The sequence below is a fragment of the Panthera leo genome, chromosome B1 (genome assembly GCF_018350215.1).
Source record: "Panthera leo isolate Ple1 chromosome B1, P.leo_Ple1_pat1.1, whole genome shotgun sequence".
NCBI lineage: Eukaryota > Metazoa > Chordata > Mammalia > Carnivora > Felidae > Panthera > Panthera leo.
Window position 1 is genome coordinate 150685347 of NC_056682.1, and position 13910 is coordinate 150699256.

The 13910-nt window shown below is 35.9% G+C and overlaps 1 pseudogene; it reads left to right on the forward strand.

Moving 5' to 3' along the window:
* Positions 1 to 373: 373 nt before the first annotated feature.
* LOC122218505 overlaps positions 374 to 13910 on the forward strand; it is a 38075-nt pseudogene continuing 24538 nt past the window's right edge.

Below are 13910 nucleotides of genomic sequence, written 5' to 3' on the forward strand. Positions count from 1 at the left end.
TAGTGGTGTGAAATCCTTTAACTGTTGTGTGTTTAGGGATGTCTTTATATTGCCTTCATTTCTGAAAAACAACTTTGCTGAGTATTCTTGGTTGGCAATTTTTTTTCTTTCTTTCTTTCTTTTTTTTTTTTTTTTTTTTTTTTGTCTTTTAGCACTTTGAATATATCATTGTACTCACCTGGCCTGCAAAGTCTTTGCTGAGAAACTGATAGCTTTATAAAGGTTCATGCAGGTGTAAAGATGGAATGGCTAACATGTGTGAATCCAGTGGTGCAGGCCACTAACTGGAGATAGGGCCGAATTCAGGCCCACAAACAGTTGTGAGGGTTTTTCTGTCTATGTGCACTTCTAAGGCTGCAGGATGTAACCATGAATGTGCATACAAGTGGTGGAGGCCAGTGACAGAATTCAGGCCAGTGGCATACCGAGCTATGGCTGGAGGACTAGTGCCAAAAGTGTGCACATGATGGTAGGGGTCCACCCTTGGGGTCTAGACTGGCATTTAGCACTTGTGCAGTGGCAGAAGCCTGGGCTATCTGCCTGCCTGTTTGGATCCCAGGTTTTGGGAGGGGTTGGGGGAGGGCCTGGGAAAGATTTAGATGGTAGTGTCTGCAAACATGTATACCTGTGAGCCTAAAACTGGTGGAATCTGTAGGGGCTCTGTAGAGGCTGTGCTGGCTATTGGTTTCTTCAGTGGCAAAAGACCCTGGGGTCCTCTGAAGAGCAAGTCACTGGAAATTGTGGTTACTTCCACTGCATGGTTGTTACTGGTAGCCCCTGTTCTTCCTTATTTCCAGCTATCTCTGTATATCTGATAGTTGCTGGTCTCTGGGTGGGGTGAAAACTAAATGGGTTTTTCCTATAGTGCCCTGAATGGCTACAGAAGCTAGTCATTCACCCTGCATTCACTTTTCCAGTGGTGGGAGGGAAATCTTTCTAGCTGGCTTGTTCCTTCTTGGTGCTAAGCAGTGTGAGTCTGGGTGATGTGATGATGCAAGCAAAATGAATCTGTTCTGCCTTTTTTTTGTGTAATTATTATCAGGTTTTTTGTTCTATCATTCATTTTTTTAAAAGTTTTTTAATGTTTATTTTTGAGAGAGAAGCAGAATGTGAGTGGGGGAAGGGCAGAGAGAGAGAGAGAGAGAGAGAGAGAGAGAGAAAGACACAATCCAAAGCAGGCTCTAGGCTCCAAGCTGTCAGTATAAGGCCCCAAATTCCAACATGGGACTCGTACCCACAAACCATGAGATCATGACCTGATCTGGAGTTGGATGCTTAACCAACTGAGTCACCCAGGTGCCCCTGTTTTTTATTCTTAAGTGGACACCTTTGCTCTCCCAGAGCTGTTTTTGTTTATAGAAAGCTATCTTAAATTTTTATCTTTGGGTGGGAGTAACAGAGGCTGGGGTTTCCTAATTCACCATCTGGTGATGTCATACTTCTTGATTATGTTTTTTTCTTTCACGGAGTTTTTACCTACCCATGTGCCAGTGCAAGTTGCTCAAATATAGTAGCTTTATCACGTACTTTAATATTTACTAAAATAAATGACCCTGATCATCATTCCAAAAGATTACTACCTGTCTTTTCTTTTAGGAGGTTTATGGCTTCAGGTCTTTAATCCATTTTGAGTTTATTTTTGTGTATGGTATAGGAAAGTGGTCCAGTTTCATTCTTTTGCATGTAGATGTCCAGTTTTTCCCAATACCATTTATTAAAAATACTATATTTTCCCTGTTGGATATTTTTGCCTCCTTCATTATAGATGAATTGACCATATGGGTGTGGGTTTATTTCTGGGCTCTCTATCCTGATTTATTGATCTGTGTGTCTATTTTTATGGCAGTACCATACCATTTTTGTGGTTAATTGGAGCCTTTTGTGATTCCACAGAAATTTTAGTATTATTTGTTCTAATTCTGTGAAGAATGCTGTTTGGTTTTTTTTTGATAATGATTGCATTGAATCTGTAGATTGTTTTGGGAAGCATAGATTTTTTAATATTACTTGTTCCAATCCATGAACATGGAATATCCATTTGTTTGTGTTGGCTTCAGTTTCTCTCATCAGTGTTTTATAGTTTTCAGAGTTAGTTCTTTTACTTCTTTAAGTTTATTTCCTAGATATTTTATACTTTTTGGTGCAATTATAAATGGATTATTCTCTTAATTTCTTTCTGCTAATTGTTGTTAGTGTATAGAAACACAACGAATTTCCATGTGTTAATTTTGTATCCTGAAACTTTATCTAATTTATTTATTGTAGTAGATTTTTGGTAGAGTCTTTAGGGTTTCCTATGTATAGTAGGTCATCTGCAAATAGTGACAGTTTTACATCTTCTTTACCAATTTAGATGCCTTTTATATCTTTTCCTTTTCTGATTACTATGGCTAGGATATGCAGTACCATGATGAATAAAAATGGCAAGAATAGGCATCTTTGTCTTGTTTCTGATCTTAGAGGAAAATACTTCCTGTATTTCACCACAGGGTATGATGTTGGCCCTAGGTTTACATGTATGGCTTTTATTATGTTGAAGTATGTTCCCTTTAAAACCATTTTGTTGAAAGTTTTTATCATGAAGGGATGTTTTATTTTGTCGGGGCTTTTTCTGTATCTATGAGATGAACATATGGTTTTTATCCTTTCTCTTGTTAACATGATGTATCATATTGATTTGCAAGTGTTGAACCACCCTTGCATCCTTGGAATGAATCCCATTAGATCATGGTGAATTATTTTTTTTAATGCATTATTGAAGTGGTCTACTAAGATTTTGTTGAGGATTTTTGCATCTGTGTTCATCAGAGATATCAGCCTATAGTTTTGGTTTTTTTTTTCTGTTTCTTTCTTTCTTGTCTTTCTTTTTAGTGTCTTTGATTTTGGAATCCGGCTAATTCTGGCCTTGTAGAATGAATTTGAAAGTTTTCCGCCCTCTTCTGTTTTCTGGAATAGTTTAAGAAGAATAAGTATGATCTCTTCAAATGTTTGGAATAATTCACCTTCAAAGCTGTCTATTCCTGGACTTTTGTTTGTTGGGAGTTTTTGATTACCGATTCGATTTCATTACTTGTAATTGCTCTGCTCAAATTTTCTATTTATGATTCAGTTATGGAAGATTACATGTTTCCAGGAATTTATCAATTTCTTCTAGGTTGTCTAATCTGTTAGCATATAATTCTTGTTAATATTCTTTTATAGTTCCTTGTATTTCTGTGGTGTCAGTTGTTATTTCTCCTTGATTTCTGATTTTGTGTCCTCTCCTTTTTTTCTCTTTTCTTCTTGATGAGGCAGCTAAAGATTTATCGAGTTTATCTCTTCAAAGAACCAGCTCTTTGCTTCATTGATTTTTTTTGTTGTCTTTTTGAGTCTTTGTTTCATTTATTTCTGCTCTAATCTTTACCATTTCCTTCCCTCTACTTCCTTTGGGCTTTGTTGTTTTTCTAGCTCCTTTAGGTGTAGGGTTAGGTTGTTTATTTGGAGATCTTTCTTGTTTTTTGACACTGGTGTGTATTACTATAAACTTCCCTCTTAGAACTGCTTTGGCTATTTCTCACAGATTTTAGACCATTGTGTTTTCATTTTCCTTCACGTATTTTTATATTTCCTTTTTATTTCTTCAAATGTGTTTAGTAGTATGTTGTTTAGCTTTTACATGTTTGTGGGATTTTTTCAGTTTTTTTTCCTTGTATCTAGCTATTCTTATGTGTTATTCTGCATAAGACATTTTAGAATAATTTTGACATCTTCAAATAATTTTAAAAATTATAATTACTCTTGGGGTTTTGATATTCTTCAAAATACAAATGTGCATCCTATGTGTATGAAGGAGGATTCATTCTAATTGTATACTGTGACATTAGAATTAGCTATCATACATTCATTTATTCATTTAACTATTGTTAAGTGCCTACCACATACCATTTCCTGTGCTATGCATTGGGAATACAAAATAATATAAACCTGTGTTTATGGAAGAAACAGAGAGGAAGAGAGATAGGAAATAAAACAGATAAATATATTCCACATATATTTGTCAGCTATTCCCACAATAATAATTTATGAGTTGCCATAAGACCTGGTGGCTTATAACAATAAATAATTGTTTTTCTTGATGTTTGGTCTGTCAGTGGATTCAGATGATTTTTCTTCAGGGTTCGTGTAGCCTGGGCTTGACTTGAGGCTGCAGATTGGATTCTGTCCCACAGGTTTCCTCATTCTCTTTTGACCAGCAACTGCTCAGACATGTCCTCCTCCCAGAATTTGGGAGTCCTAGGGACAAATCGAACCTCAGACTTGTGCAAAGCTTCTGTTTACATCACATCTATTTACATCCCACTGGCCATGTTAGGTCAGATGGTCAGAGAAGGATATTTTGCCTTAAGATACTTGACAAGAAAGTAATCCATTGAAATGTGTTAGAAGATGATAAATTGTATGGTTAAAAAAAACTGAGCAGGGGAAATGATATTGAAGGCTTTGAGGGATTAAGTTGCAATTTAAATCATGTTGTCTGAATAGTCCTCACTGAGATGGCATTTAAACATAGATCTGAGGAAGGTGAGGGAGTTCTCTATGTGGATACCTCAAAGAATAGCAATCTAGACACAGGGATCACCCTACGCATAGTCCTAAGGTGTGTATTTGTATACCATTTCAAAAAACAAAAAGTACATAGAATGATTGGAGTAAAGAAAGGGAGGTAGAATGAAGTAGGATAGGAATTAGAGATTTAAGTGGAAGCCACATCTTTAGAGCTATGTAGGTTGTTGTGAGGGCTTTGGCTTCTACTGAGTTAAGGAACCATGGCAGGATTTGATCAGAGGAGTTACATGATCTGATTCACTCTGACTTAAGTGCCAAGATGAGACTGTAGGGGAGTACGGGTAGAAGTAGGAAGACCAATTAGGACACTATTGCTGGAGTCTAAGTGAGAGATGATGGTGGCTTGGACCAAGGTTGTAGCAGTGGAGATGAAACTATATTTTGACAATTTTTATGTTTAAAGGTATGCTCAAAAGTTGCAATGATTGAAATATGTAAGAAAATGGTTTGGAAACACTAAAGAGTATTACTGAAACTACCTACAGGATGATAGACTGTATGGAATACATTTTGGCTTTCTCTGCAATTGATCTCTTATTGGGTTCTCACCAATTCACAACTGCCAACCCTCTATATTTTAGTATCAAACTACTTACAGCTAATTGAAAATCTTTTATGCAACACATTTCTTTATGCCAATCCCTATGATATTATATGCCTCAGTGAATGTAATACACATGGTTTCCACATTCTGTAAATTTATCCTCTAATCTGGGAAAGAAACAATACACAAATATACAAACTTTTATGTAAACGTGAGTTTAGAGGAATTCTCTGAAAGAAATTAATGGAGTGATAGTCAAATGTGTGCAAAGTATGTGCAAAGGGACATCAAGAGAGCCAATATCTATGCCAGGGCCTAAAATTTGAAAAAAACGGCCAACTTTGCAAGAAACAGGAGGAATAGATTCACCATTTACACAGAGCCAACAGCTCTGGCCCTGATAAATGTGCTAAAGTATATGCCTGATTTTTTATAAATGATAATGCATAAGTGTATTTTATTACTGGTTTAAACTTGTACTTCATACACTAACCAATTTGGTACCTATTAAGAGAAGAATAAAGAATCACTAGACCATTTTTTTGCACATTAAAAATAATCACTATAGTCACATTTGTCTCAGAATTTAACAAAGCTATGTTCTCTTCATGAAATATTATATCCAGGATATATCTTTAAAATTGGGAAAAATTAACTATTGAAACTCACAATTACTTCATATGATATTGCCATAAATAAAGCCAGTTTTATATGGTATTTATGAGCATAGGCTTGGAAGCTAACCAGACTGAGTGGAAAGCAGGCTCTGCTCCTTATTAGTGGGGTGACCTGGAACATGTTTCTTAATCTCTAGGTGTCTCAGTTTCCTCATCAACAAAATGAGGGTTGTTGTGAGCATTATATTTATACATCTCAAATCTGTCATCATGCCTGGCATATGGAAAATAATTCATGAGTTATTTTTATAGCTCGTATTATTATTACGTAGCCCCATATCTAATTAATTTTAATAATGTAAACTTTATAGCATGTGAGAGAACCCAATGGGAAATGATTTTAGAATATTAACACATTGTGAATGATAGCATAAAAAGTATTCTCTAGAGAGTTATCTAGGGAGTGCTATAGCAATAACCATAGTTTGCTTGAACTATTCAAGTTTCTCTTCGATTTTGGGGTAATCCTAGATATTTAATAGTAATTATTTTTTTATTTTTTATTTTTTATTATTTTTTTATTTATCATAGTAATTATTGAAGTTAACTAATAGAAAATAATTCTTGCATATAACCCATTAAATATTAAATGAATGTACCAAATATTTCTGGGTCAATTAACACATAAGTCTCTATTTCAACTATAGGCAGAGGTAAAGTTACTTCTAAAAAAAATACGATGCAATCATAAAATGTCTCATCCAGGGTGAAAGAGAATTTTAAAAATGTCATTCTATATCTTACTCCACTTTCAAATTATGAGCTGTATTTGGCAAGTCAAAGAGAGTCTTTTTTTAAGTTTATTGATTTATTTTGAGAGAGAGCATGCACACACCTGTGAACAGGTAGGGACAGAGAGAGAGGGAAAGAGAGAATCCCAAGCAGGCTCCTTACTCTCAGTATGGAGCCCGATGTGATACTCAAACTCACAAACCGTGAGATCATAACCTTAGCCAAAATCAGGTCAGGCACTTAACTGACCAAGCCACCCAGGTGCCCCAAATCAAGAAGAATCTTGAGCAAAAGTCCTAGTGGACAAAACTACAGTAGAGAAGGTCTATATATAACACTGCTTTATTAATTGTATTTAAAGAAAGGAGAGATATAATTATTAACTCCAGTAGTGGGCAAACTCATCTAGATGCTAGAACTTTTTTGGATAGTAATCCTTCAATGTACCTTGCCATTTAAATGTGGTATTTCTTAAAATAAATAAATAAATAAATAGATAAATAAATAAATAAATAAATAAATGTGGTATTTCTTAACTAGTTTCATTTTCACACATTAGTTCTAATAAAAAAATTGTTAAAGTTATTTAACAGTGTTAAACCAAGTGTTTTAGGGGCTACGAAATAGAAGTATGGCATGAGGCTTGTCTTCAAAGATCCCTGAGTCTGTTAAGAGGGAAGAGGCATATCCATGGTGAAGTACAACGTAGGTTTCATGAGAAATGCTTTAGAGGTTCACAGGAAAGAGATTAACATTCTAACAAGGATTTAAAAGCATTGAAATATGAATGCCTTGTGGGACAGAGAGGTGAAAGAGTAGTCTATGTGGAAGATAGAGGTGCATATATTATATTACACTTAGATGCATTCTTTTTTTTTTTTAGACGCATTCTTCATATGCACAAGGAAGTATGCTCTGCTATGCTTTTGAACTGGAAGACTCTTATACACATTTTCCAATGTTTGATACAGATAAGGATATAGAGTAAAACAATTTAAGAACAAAAAAACAACCAGAAAAAAATAATTTTAAAAAATAGGGCAAGAGTGACAATAGATGGCAAAGAGGTTTTGTCTCATTGTAAGTAAGACCACAGGGAAGATGGAGAAGTACTGGGTTGGAAAAGGCTAGCCATAGGGCTCAGTCTTGGCAGTGTTTCACCTGATAGATCACAACTGATATGGTGGGTAGTAGTAGCTGGTAGAAGCTGATCTTCTGACTTCCAAGGGAAGCTGGAATTCAGACTTGGAATATAAAACATCTCAATTTTTACATTTTTTATAGTGTATTTATCTTGAGAGAGAATGAGAGAGAGAGACAGAGAGAGAACAAGCGGAGGAGTTTCAGGGAGAGAAAGAGAATCCCAAGCAGACTCCTCACTGACAGAACGGAGCCGATGCAGGGCTCGAATTCACGATCCGTGAGATCATGACCTGAACAGAAACCAAGAGTCAGATGCTTCACCAACTAGCCACCCAGGCTCTCCAAAGCATCTCCATTTTTAACAGTTGGATCAAGCTATTAAAAATTGGAGAAAAAAAAAGTCTGAGCCACACAAAATGCCTATGCTGGTTGAATTCAGCTAGAGGGGGAAGCGATTTGCAGTGTTCCCCGAAGTAATGTTTTATTCGGTTTTGAAAGAACAGTAAGAATTTTTACCTCAGTGATCATTTCTAAAAATCTGAATTTGGCTCAGGTTCACAATAAATACAATATAAGACAAGAACTGTCAAGGTAGTGCACATTTATATAATTTATTCTTTCCTTAAAACCCTTCTTTGCTATGGAACTAAGAAAGTGCAGACAATGGCATGGATACGTTTGCAAATGTGAGAATATATGATTCTAAATTTGTGCTCTAATACCTTTACCAAAACCATCAGCGCCCTACGTAACAAATTTATGAATCCATTAGTGGGTGCCATTGCCTCCCAGAAAGAATTTCTGGGAGTTATTAGATATAAAACTTTGCTGTTGCACAAAAGGTGATAAAACATTTACTTTCTAAACCATGGGGATAGTCTACTCACGACAAATTGAAGCATACGGAGACTCAGAAGTATTAACTCTGTAAGTTGCACTATTTTCTTTATAGACTTCTTTCCATAAGCCCTAGTTTGAAATCTCCTAAGTAGCTGGAGATGAGATCAACAAGAAATCCCAAGGTTCTCCAATAATCAATCATTTTACATGTTTTCTCTTCCATATTTCCATTTTTAAACACTGTTTGGTTGAGAATATAATTTAAAGAAATCCTATTTTCTCATTCTCAAGGAACGAACATGGAAATAAGTGAAAACATAATTTTGAAATCTTTGCCTGGAATATCTAATTGACAGAAGGCAAAATTTTCTTTCACAAAATGTCTTTTCTCTGGTGGCATTGTATCATGATTTCTTATTTAAAACTGTTTTCCAAGGAACATTTTTCATATGAGCCATCACCATAATTCTGTTTCAATGCCTCAGCATCATTTTCAAACACTGACTGATACATAATTTAAGGATGGTTTTACTTAATTTACTGGGTCTTTTTTTCATTTCCTAAAAAATATATTTTTTATTTTTTCTTCTTAACTTCCCCTTTTACTCTTATGCCTTTTCTGTCTCCTCCTTTCATTGTATGGGAGCATGTTCCCTTAACCTCACCAAACCCTTGAATTTAATAGATCCCCCAGAAACCTTCCCCTTTTACTTCTCGCTCTCCCGGGACCGTATTTCATGGCAAAACCCTATTAGCTTATTTTGATGTTTTTATCTTTCTGTGATTAGGAACCAGTCCATGCGGCCAAAACAGACAATTTTCTGAGGGCACTAAGTGGGTTTTCAGATCTCCTGTGAGGAGGAATGAGCTTCAATAAAACATTAGGCCACTACCAAAGTTGACTGGCTTGAGCAATGTAACATCTTATGTGGTTCCTGCCTTTTACTGTAAGTTTACACTCCTATGAACATTAAGTCTGCCCAGCTGTAGTGCTTTAAGTGAAGGTTTGCACGCAAATATGGCCTCCACGAAAGTTACCTCAGGCTAAAGTACTTCCATCATCGACAAAATTAAGCGTCACACTAGGTCTCTGGTGGTTTAGTTGGCCTCAGATTCAGTTGTGGCTCATGTTTTATTAATGTGGTGAGATTGTCCTTTATTTTCAGCCTCCCACAGCAGGTGAGCTTGTCATATTCACTAAGAGAGAACGAGAGAAGATTGCCAACCACTTGCGTGAATTGTTTCCACAGCTCTTAATTTCTGTTGAGAGGCACGCAATATAAACAAAGTTTTACTTAACTGCTGGAACATTTGTCAAGGATTTGATACACGCAAACCTCCATTTCTATACTATACTATGAAAACACTGCAGAGTCGCTCCTCTGAGTAACCCTGTGCATGCCAAGAGGAATCCCAGAACTAAGGTCTTTGAACACATCCTCTGGCAGTAGCTAGTGGAAAGAAATCTGACTACCCAGAAAACTAGACAGGTGGCCTGGAAATAAGTTAAAAATCACAGTAGGTAGTGTAGAGAGGTTCTGGTCCCTACAGAGATTTAACTTGTCTCCAGCTGAGTTTTTTGTGGTGGATGTGTGTACGTGCGTGTGTGTGTATATATGTGTGCATGTGTATTGGGTATAGAAAATAGAAAATCCTTAAAGTTATAAAGGTGTTAAAAGCTAAGATTTTTAAGTTTCCAATGTGCTAGACAAATCCTCAAATTTTATTTTATTCTCTGTAACCAACATATCAGTGAATGCAAAGATTATCTTTCCTGTTGACTAATAGAAATTAAAAAAATTTGCGGGGAGCCTGGGTGGCTCAGTTGGTTAAGTGTCTGACTTTGGTTCAGGTCATGATCTCATGGCTGGTGAGTTAGAGCCCCGTCTGCTAACAGCTCAGAGCCTGGAGCCTGCTTCAGATTCTGTGTCTTCCTCTCTCTCTGCTCCTCCCCCCCTCATGCGCTCGCTCTCTCTCTCTCTCTCTCTGTCAAAAATAAACATTAAAAAAATTTTTAAAAAGAAAAAAATTTTAAAAATTTTCAATAATTATGAGGAGAATCCTTACTGTGTTTAATCCCTATTGGTATAAGCATTCATCTTTTAAAAATATTTACTGTGATTGCAATTTTTTTCTTATATTTGAGAAGACCTATAGTTTAAAAGAGCAAGGTTACAGATTCTATATTACAAGTAATGACAATTTGCTGATCAATGTATTCTGTATATTAATCTAATTAGCTAGGTAATATGAGTTGAGAAAATGACCCAAGTGCATCATTTCTTTTTTCTTGAAATTACAATACAATAAAAGACTTTTGTGAAAAACATAGCATTGAATTTAAAATTTAAACAGTATGTTTACTTTCTGTTCACTTTATTTTCTCTGAAAAATGTTGCAGTCTTGGAACTCAAACTATTCTAAAGGTTGTATGGATACAACCGTAATCCATAATGTAAGTCAGGGAATGCTTTCTTCAGTATCTAGTATATTAATCTATTCATTGAATAATGGAAAAATAGTTACTATTAGTGCTTTTAAAATATTCTGCCCTCAAATTATCTAGTTTGGCTGCAAATGCAAGTATGTTTACAACTTTTTTAGTCTGACTATAAATTAAATGAGTATTGCCAAACTCGCCTCCTTTTTTTTTTTTTTTTTTAATTTGCGCTTGGAAATCCTTATCTATGATTTCTAATTGTGTTTTGATTTACTTACATTTAGTCAAAATTTCTAGAATAAACAAATGATATGTAGAAGCTGAAGTTCATGTCTGAAACTTATAAATATGAAACGCTGCTGTATATATATATATACATATATATATATGTGTATATATATATTAGTGATCTAGAACTGATGTTAAAAATCTCATTACTATTTTCACAACATTAAAGTGGTTATCTTTTTAATTGTCACTTGATTATTAAAATAACATATGCCTTTTAAAGAATCATGACATAATTCTAGTATTGGGATATACATATTTTGTATTCTTCTAATTAATGCTTTAATCTATTTCCTTTATATTTAAATATAAAATTATTCTTTTAAATGGAGAGGTGATTGTTTTAACTCATGAGTTAAAATAATGTGAACAAAATTATCTAAAGAAACAAACAAACAAAAAGAATACTGTACTTTTAAAAGGACCATCAGTAGTTTCAAATGCAATGCATTTCCAGGTAGAAGATTACTATTTACTGTGCTACAGAGAAGTCTTTCAGGTACCTAATCCATAATCTGACCTCAAAGTAGTTGCTTAATCAAGCTTAATTTAGAACCATTGTGTCGATTCCTGCTCATCAAGGTGTATCTGACATCGCCATTCATTGTTTGAAGAAGAGCATGTCATTCTTTGAGGAAGAACATGTGCTCTGGAATCATACAGACATAGATTTAATTCCTGTTCCAGGTCTCACTGGGTAAAGAACATTGGGTAAGTTACTTAAATTGCATTCATTTTCTCCATCTATAGCGTAAAGATATTAATAGTTACCAGCTTTAACAGCTGCTCTTTTTATGACAACACATACTAACATAAGGTGCTAGCACTTTACAGTAGATTAAATTCTGAAGGTGTTCCCCCAAGATTTCTGTTCTTAAACACTAATTTAGTTTCTGTTGTGAAGGGTCTTTGCAGATGGAATCAAAATTGCTAATCAACTGGGGCACCTGGGTGGCTCAGGCAGTTAAACATATGACTCTTGATATCGACTCAGGTCCTGATCTCCTAGTTGTTAGATTGAGCCCTGCATTGGGCTCTGAGCTGAGCTTGGAGCCTGCTTAGGGTTCTCTCTATCCCTATTTCTCTCCCTGCCCCTGCCCTGCACTCTCTCTCTTTCTCTCAAAATCAGTAAGTGGACATTAAAAAAATATATTAATTGACCTTAAAATAGGGAGATTATACTTGATTATCCAGGTAGACCCTATATAAACACCTAGGTCCTTTAAAGTAGAGAAGTTTCTCTGGCTGGACTCAGAGAAAGACTACATTTTTGGGTGGGGTGGCAGAAGAGAGATAATAGTGCCGAAGAGGTTAGTGATTCCGAATGTGTGGACCAGCCTTACTGTTGCAGGAAGGGCCACATGTAAAACATAACGAGGAATGTGGGCAGCCTCTAACATGTAAAACATAACGAGGAATGTGGGCAGCCTCTAACAGGAAAGTCAGGCCCTGTGGCTGACAGGGATGAAACAGGGACCTCTCTCCCCTAGCTGCAAAGAAGTGAATTTAGCCAACAACTTAAATGAGCTTGGAAGCAAATTCATCCCTACAGTCTTGGGATAAGAAGGCAGCCTTACTGACATGTTGACTTCAGCCTTGTGAGACTCTATGCACAGCTGAGCTGTGCTTCTCCTGGACTTCTGACCCACACAGAATGTGAGATAATAAATAGCTATTGTTGTAAGCCACCAAGTTTATAGTAATTTGTTACAAATGCAGTAGAAAACTAACATGTACTTATTTGCTAAGAAGAAGTAATGACAATGTGCAGTTGTTGGGAAGCAAGGATGTCTTTATTGATTGATTTGAATACACACGTAGTGAAGAAACAAAGGCATTAACAGATGACATACAAATATCGAGGAAGCTAATGCACGATAAGGTGGAAAACATTAAAACCAACTTTCAGAGAAAGTAGGTGAATTTCTTCTCTCTTTCAAGCCTACCATGGTTACACAGACAAAATCAGGCAGGAATAAGGATGCAGTTGTTGAAGCTATTTGATGTGTCCTAACAGTAGTTAAGCAGATTGCGCACAGGGCCTCGTGTGAGGAAAGCCACGGTGAGAGTTGAAGCTGGCTCAGAAAGAAAAGGGAAGGGAATGAAGATAGATGTGGTGCTGTGTTGAATAAAGCTTTCAACGAATTGATGACTCAAGAAACAATTCTAGTGCACATTGCTGTTTATGGAGTCATAGCTGATTTTGGCTTAATACAGAACTAGACTGCCGATGTTGATAGTTTTTCTCCCTGGTGATCCATGTGGTTAACTCCCTCACTTGCCCTTGGTTTCTGTTCAAATATCACATCATGAGTGAGACCTGCTCTGATACTCTAAAGAAGCGTACCGTCTGTACCCCACTTCTGACCTCTCTTTATAACTTTATTTTTCTCCATGGAACTCATGAAGAAAACATTTACTTGTTTATCTCTTTCTTCCATTTGAATGTCTGCTTCAGACACACAGGAAGCATATTGGTGCACTGCTCTATATCTAGCATGTAGACAATTATATAATTTGCTCAATGATTGAGTGGATGAAAGAGAAATCTAAACTCTCGATTTCGGTTTGAAATACTCTCCTCCATGTTGTCAAAGTACTTCCCTGCATCATTCTGCTTGAAGCTTTCCAAAATGAAAAT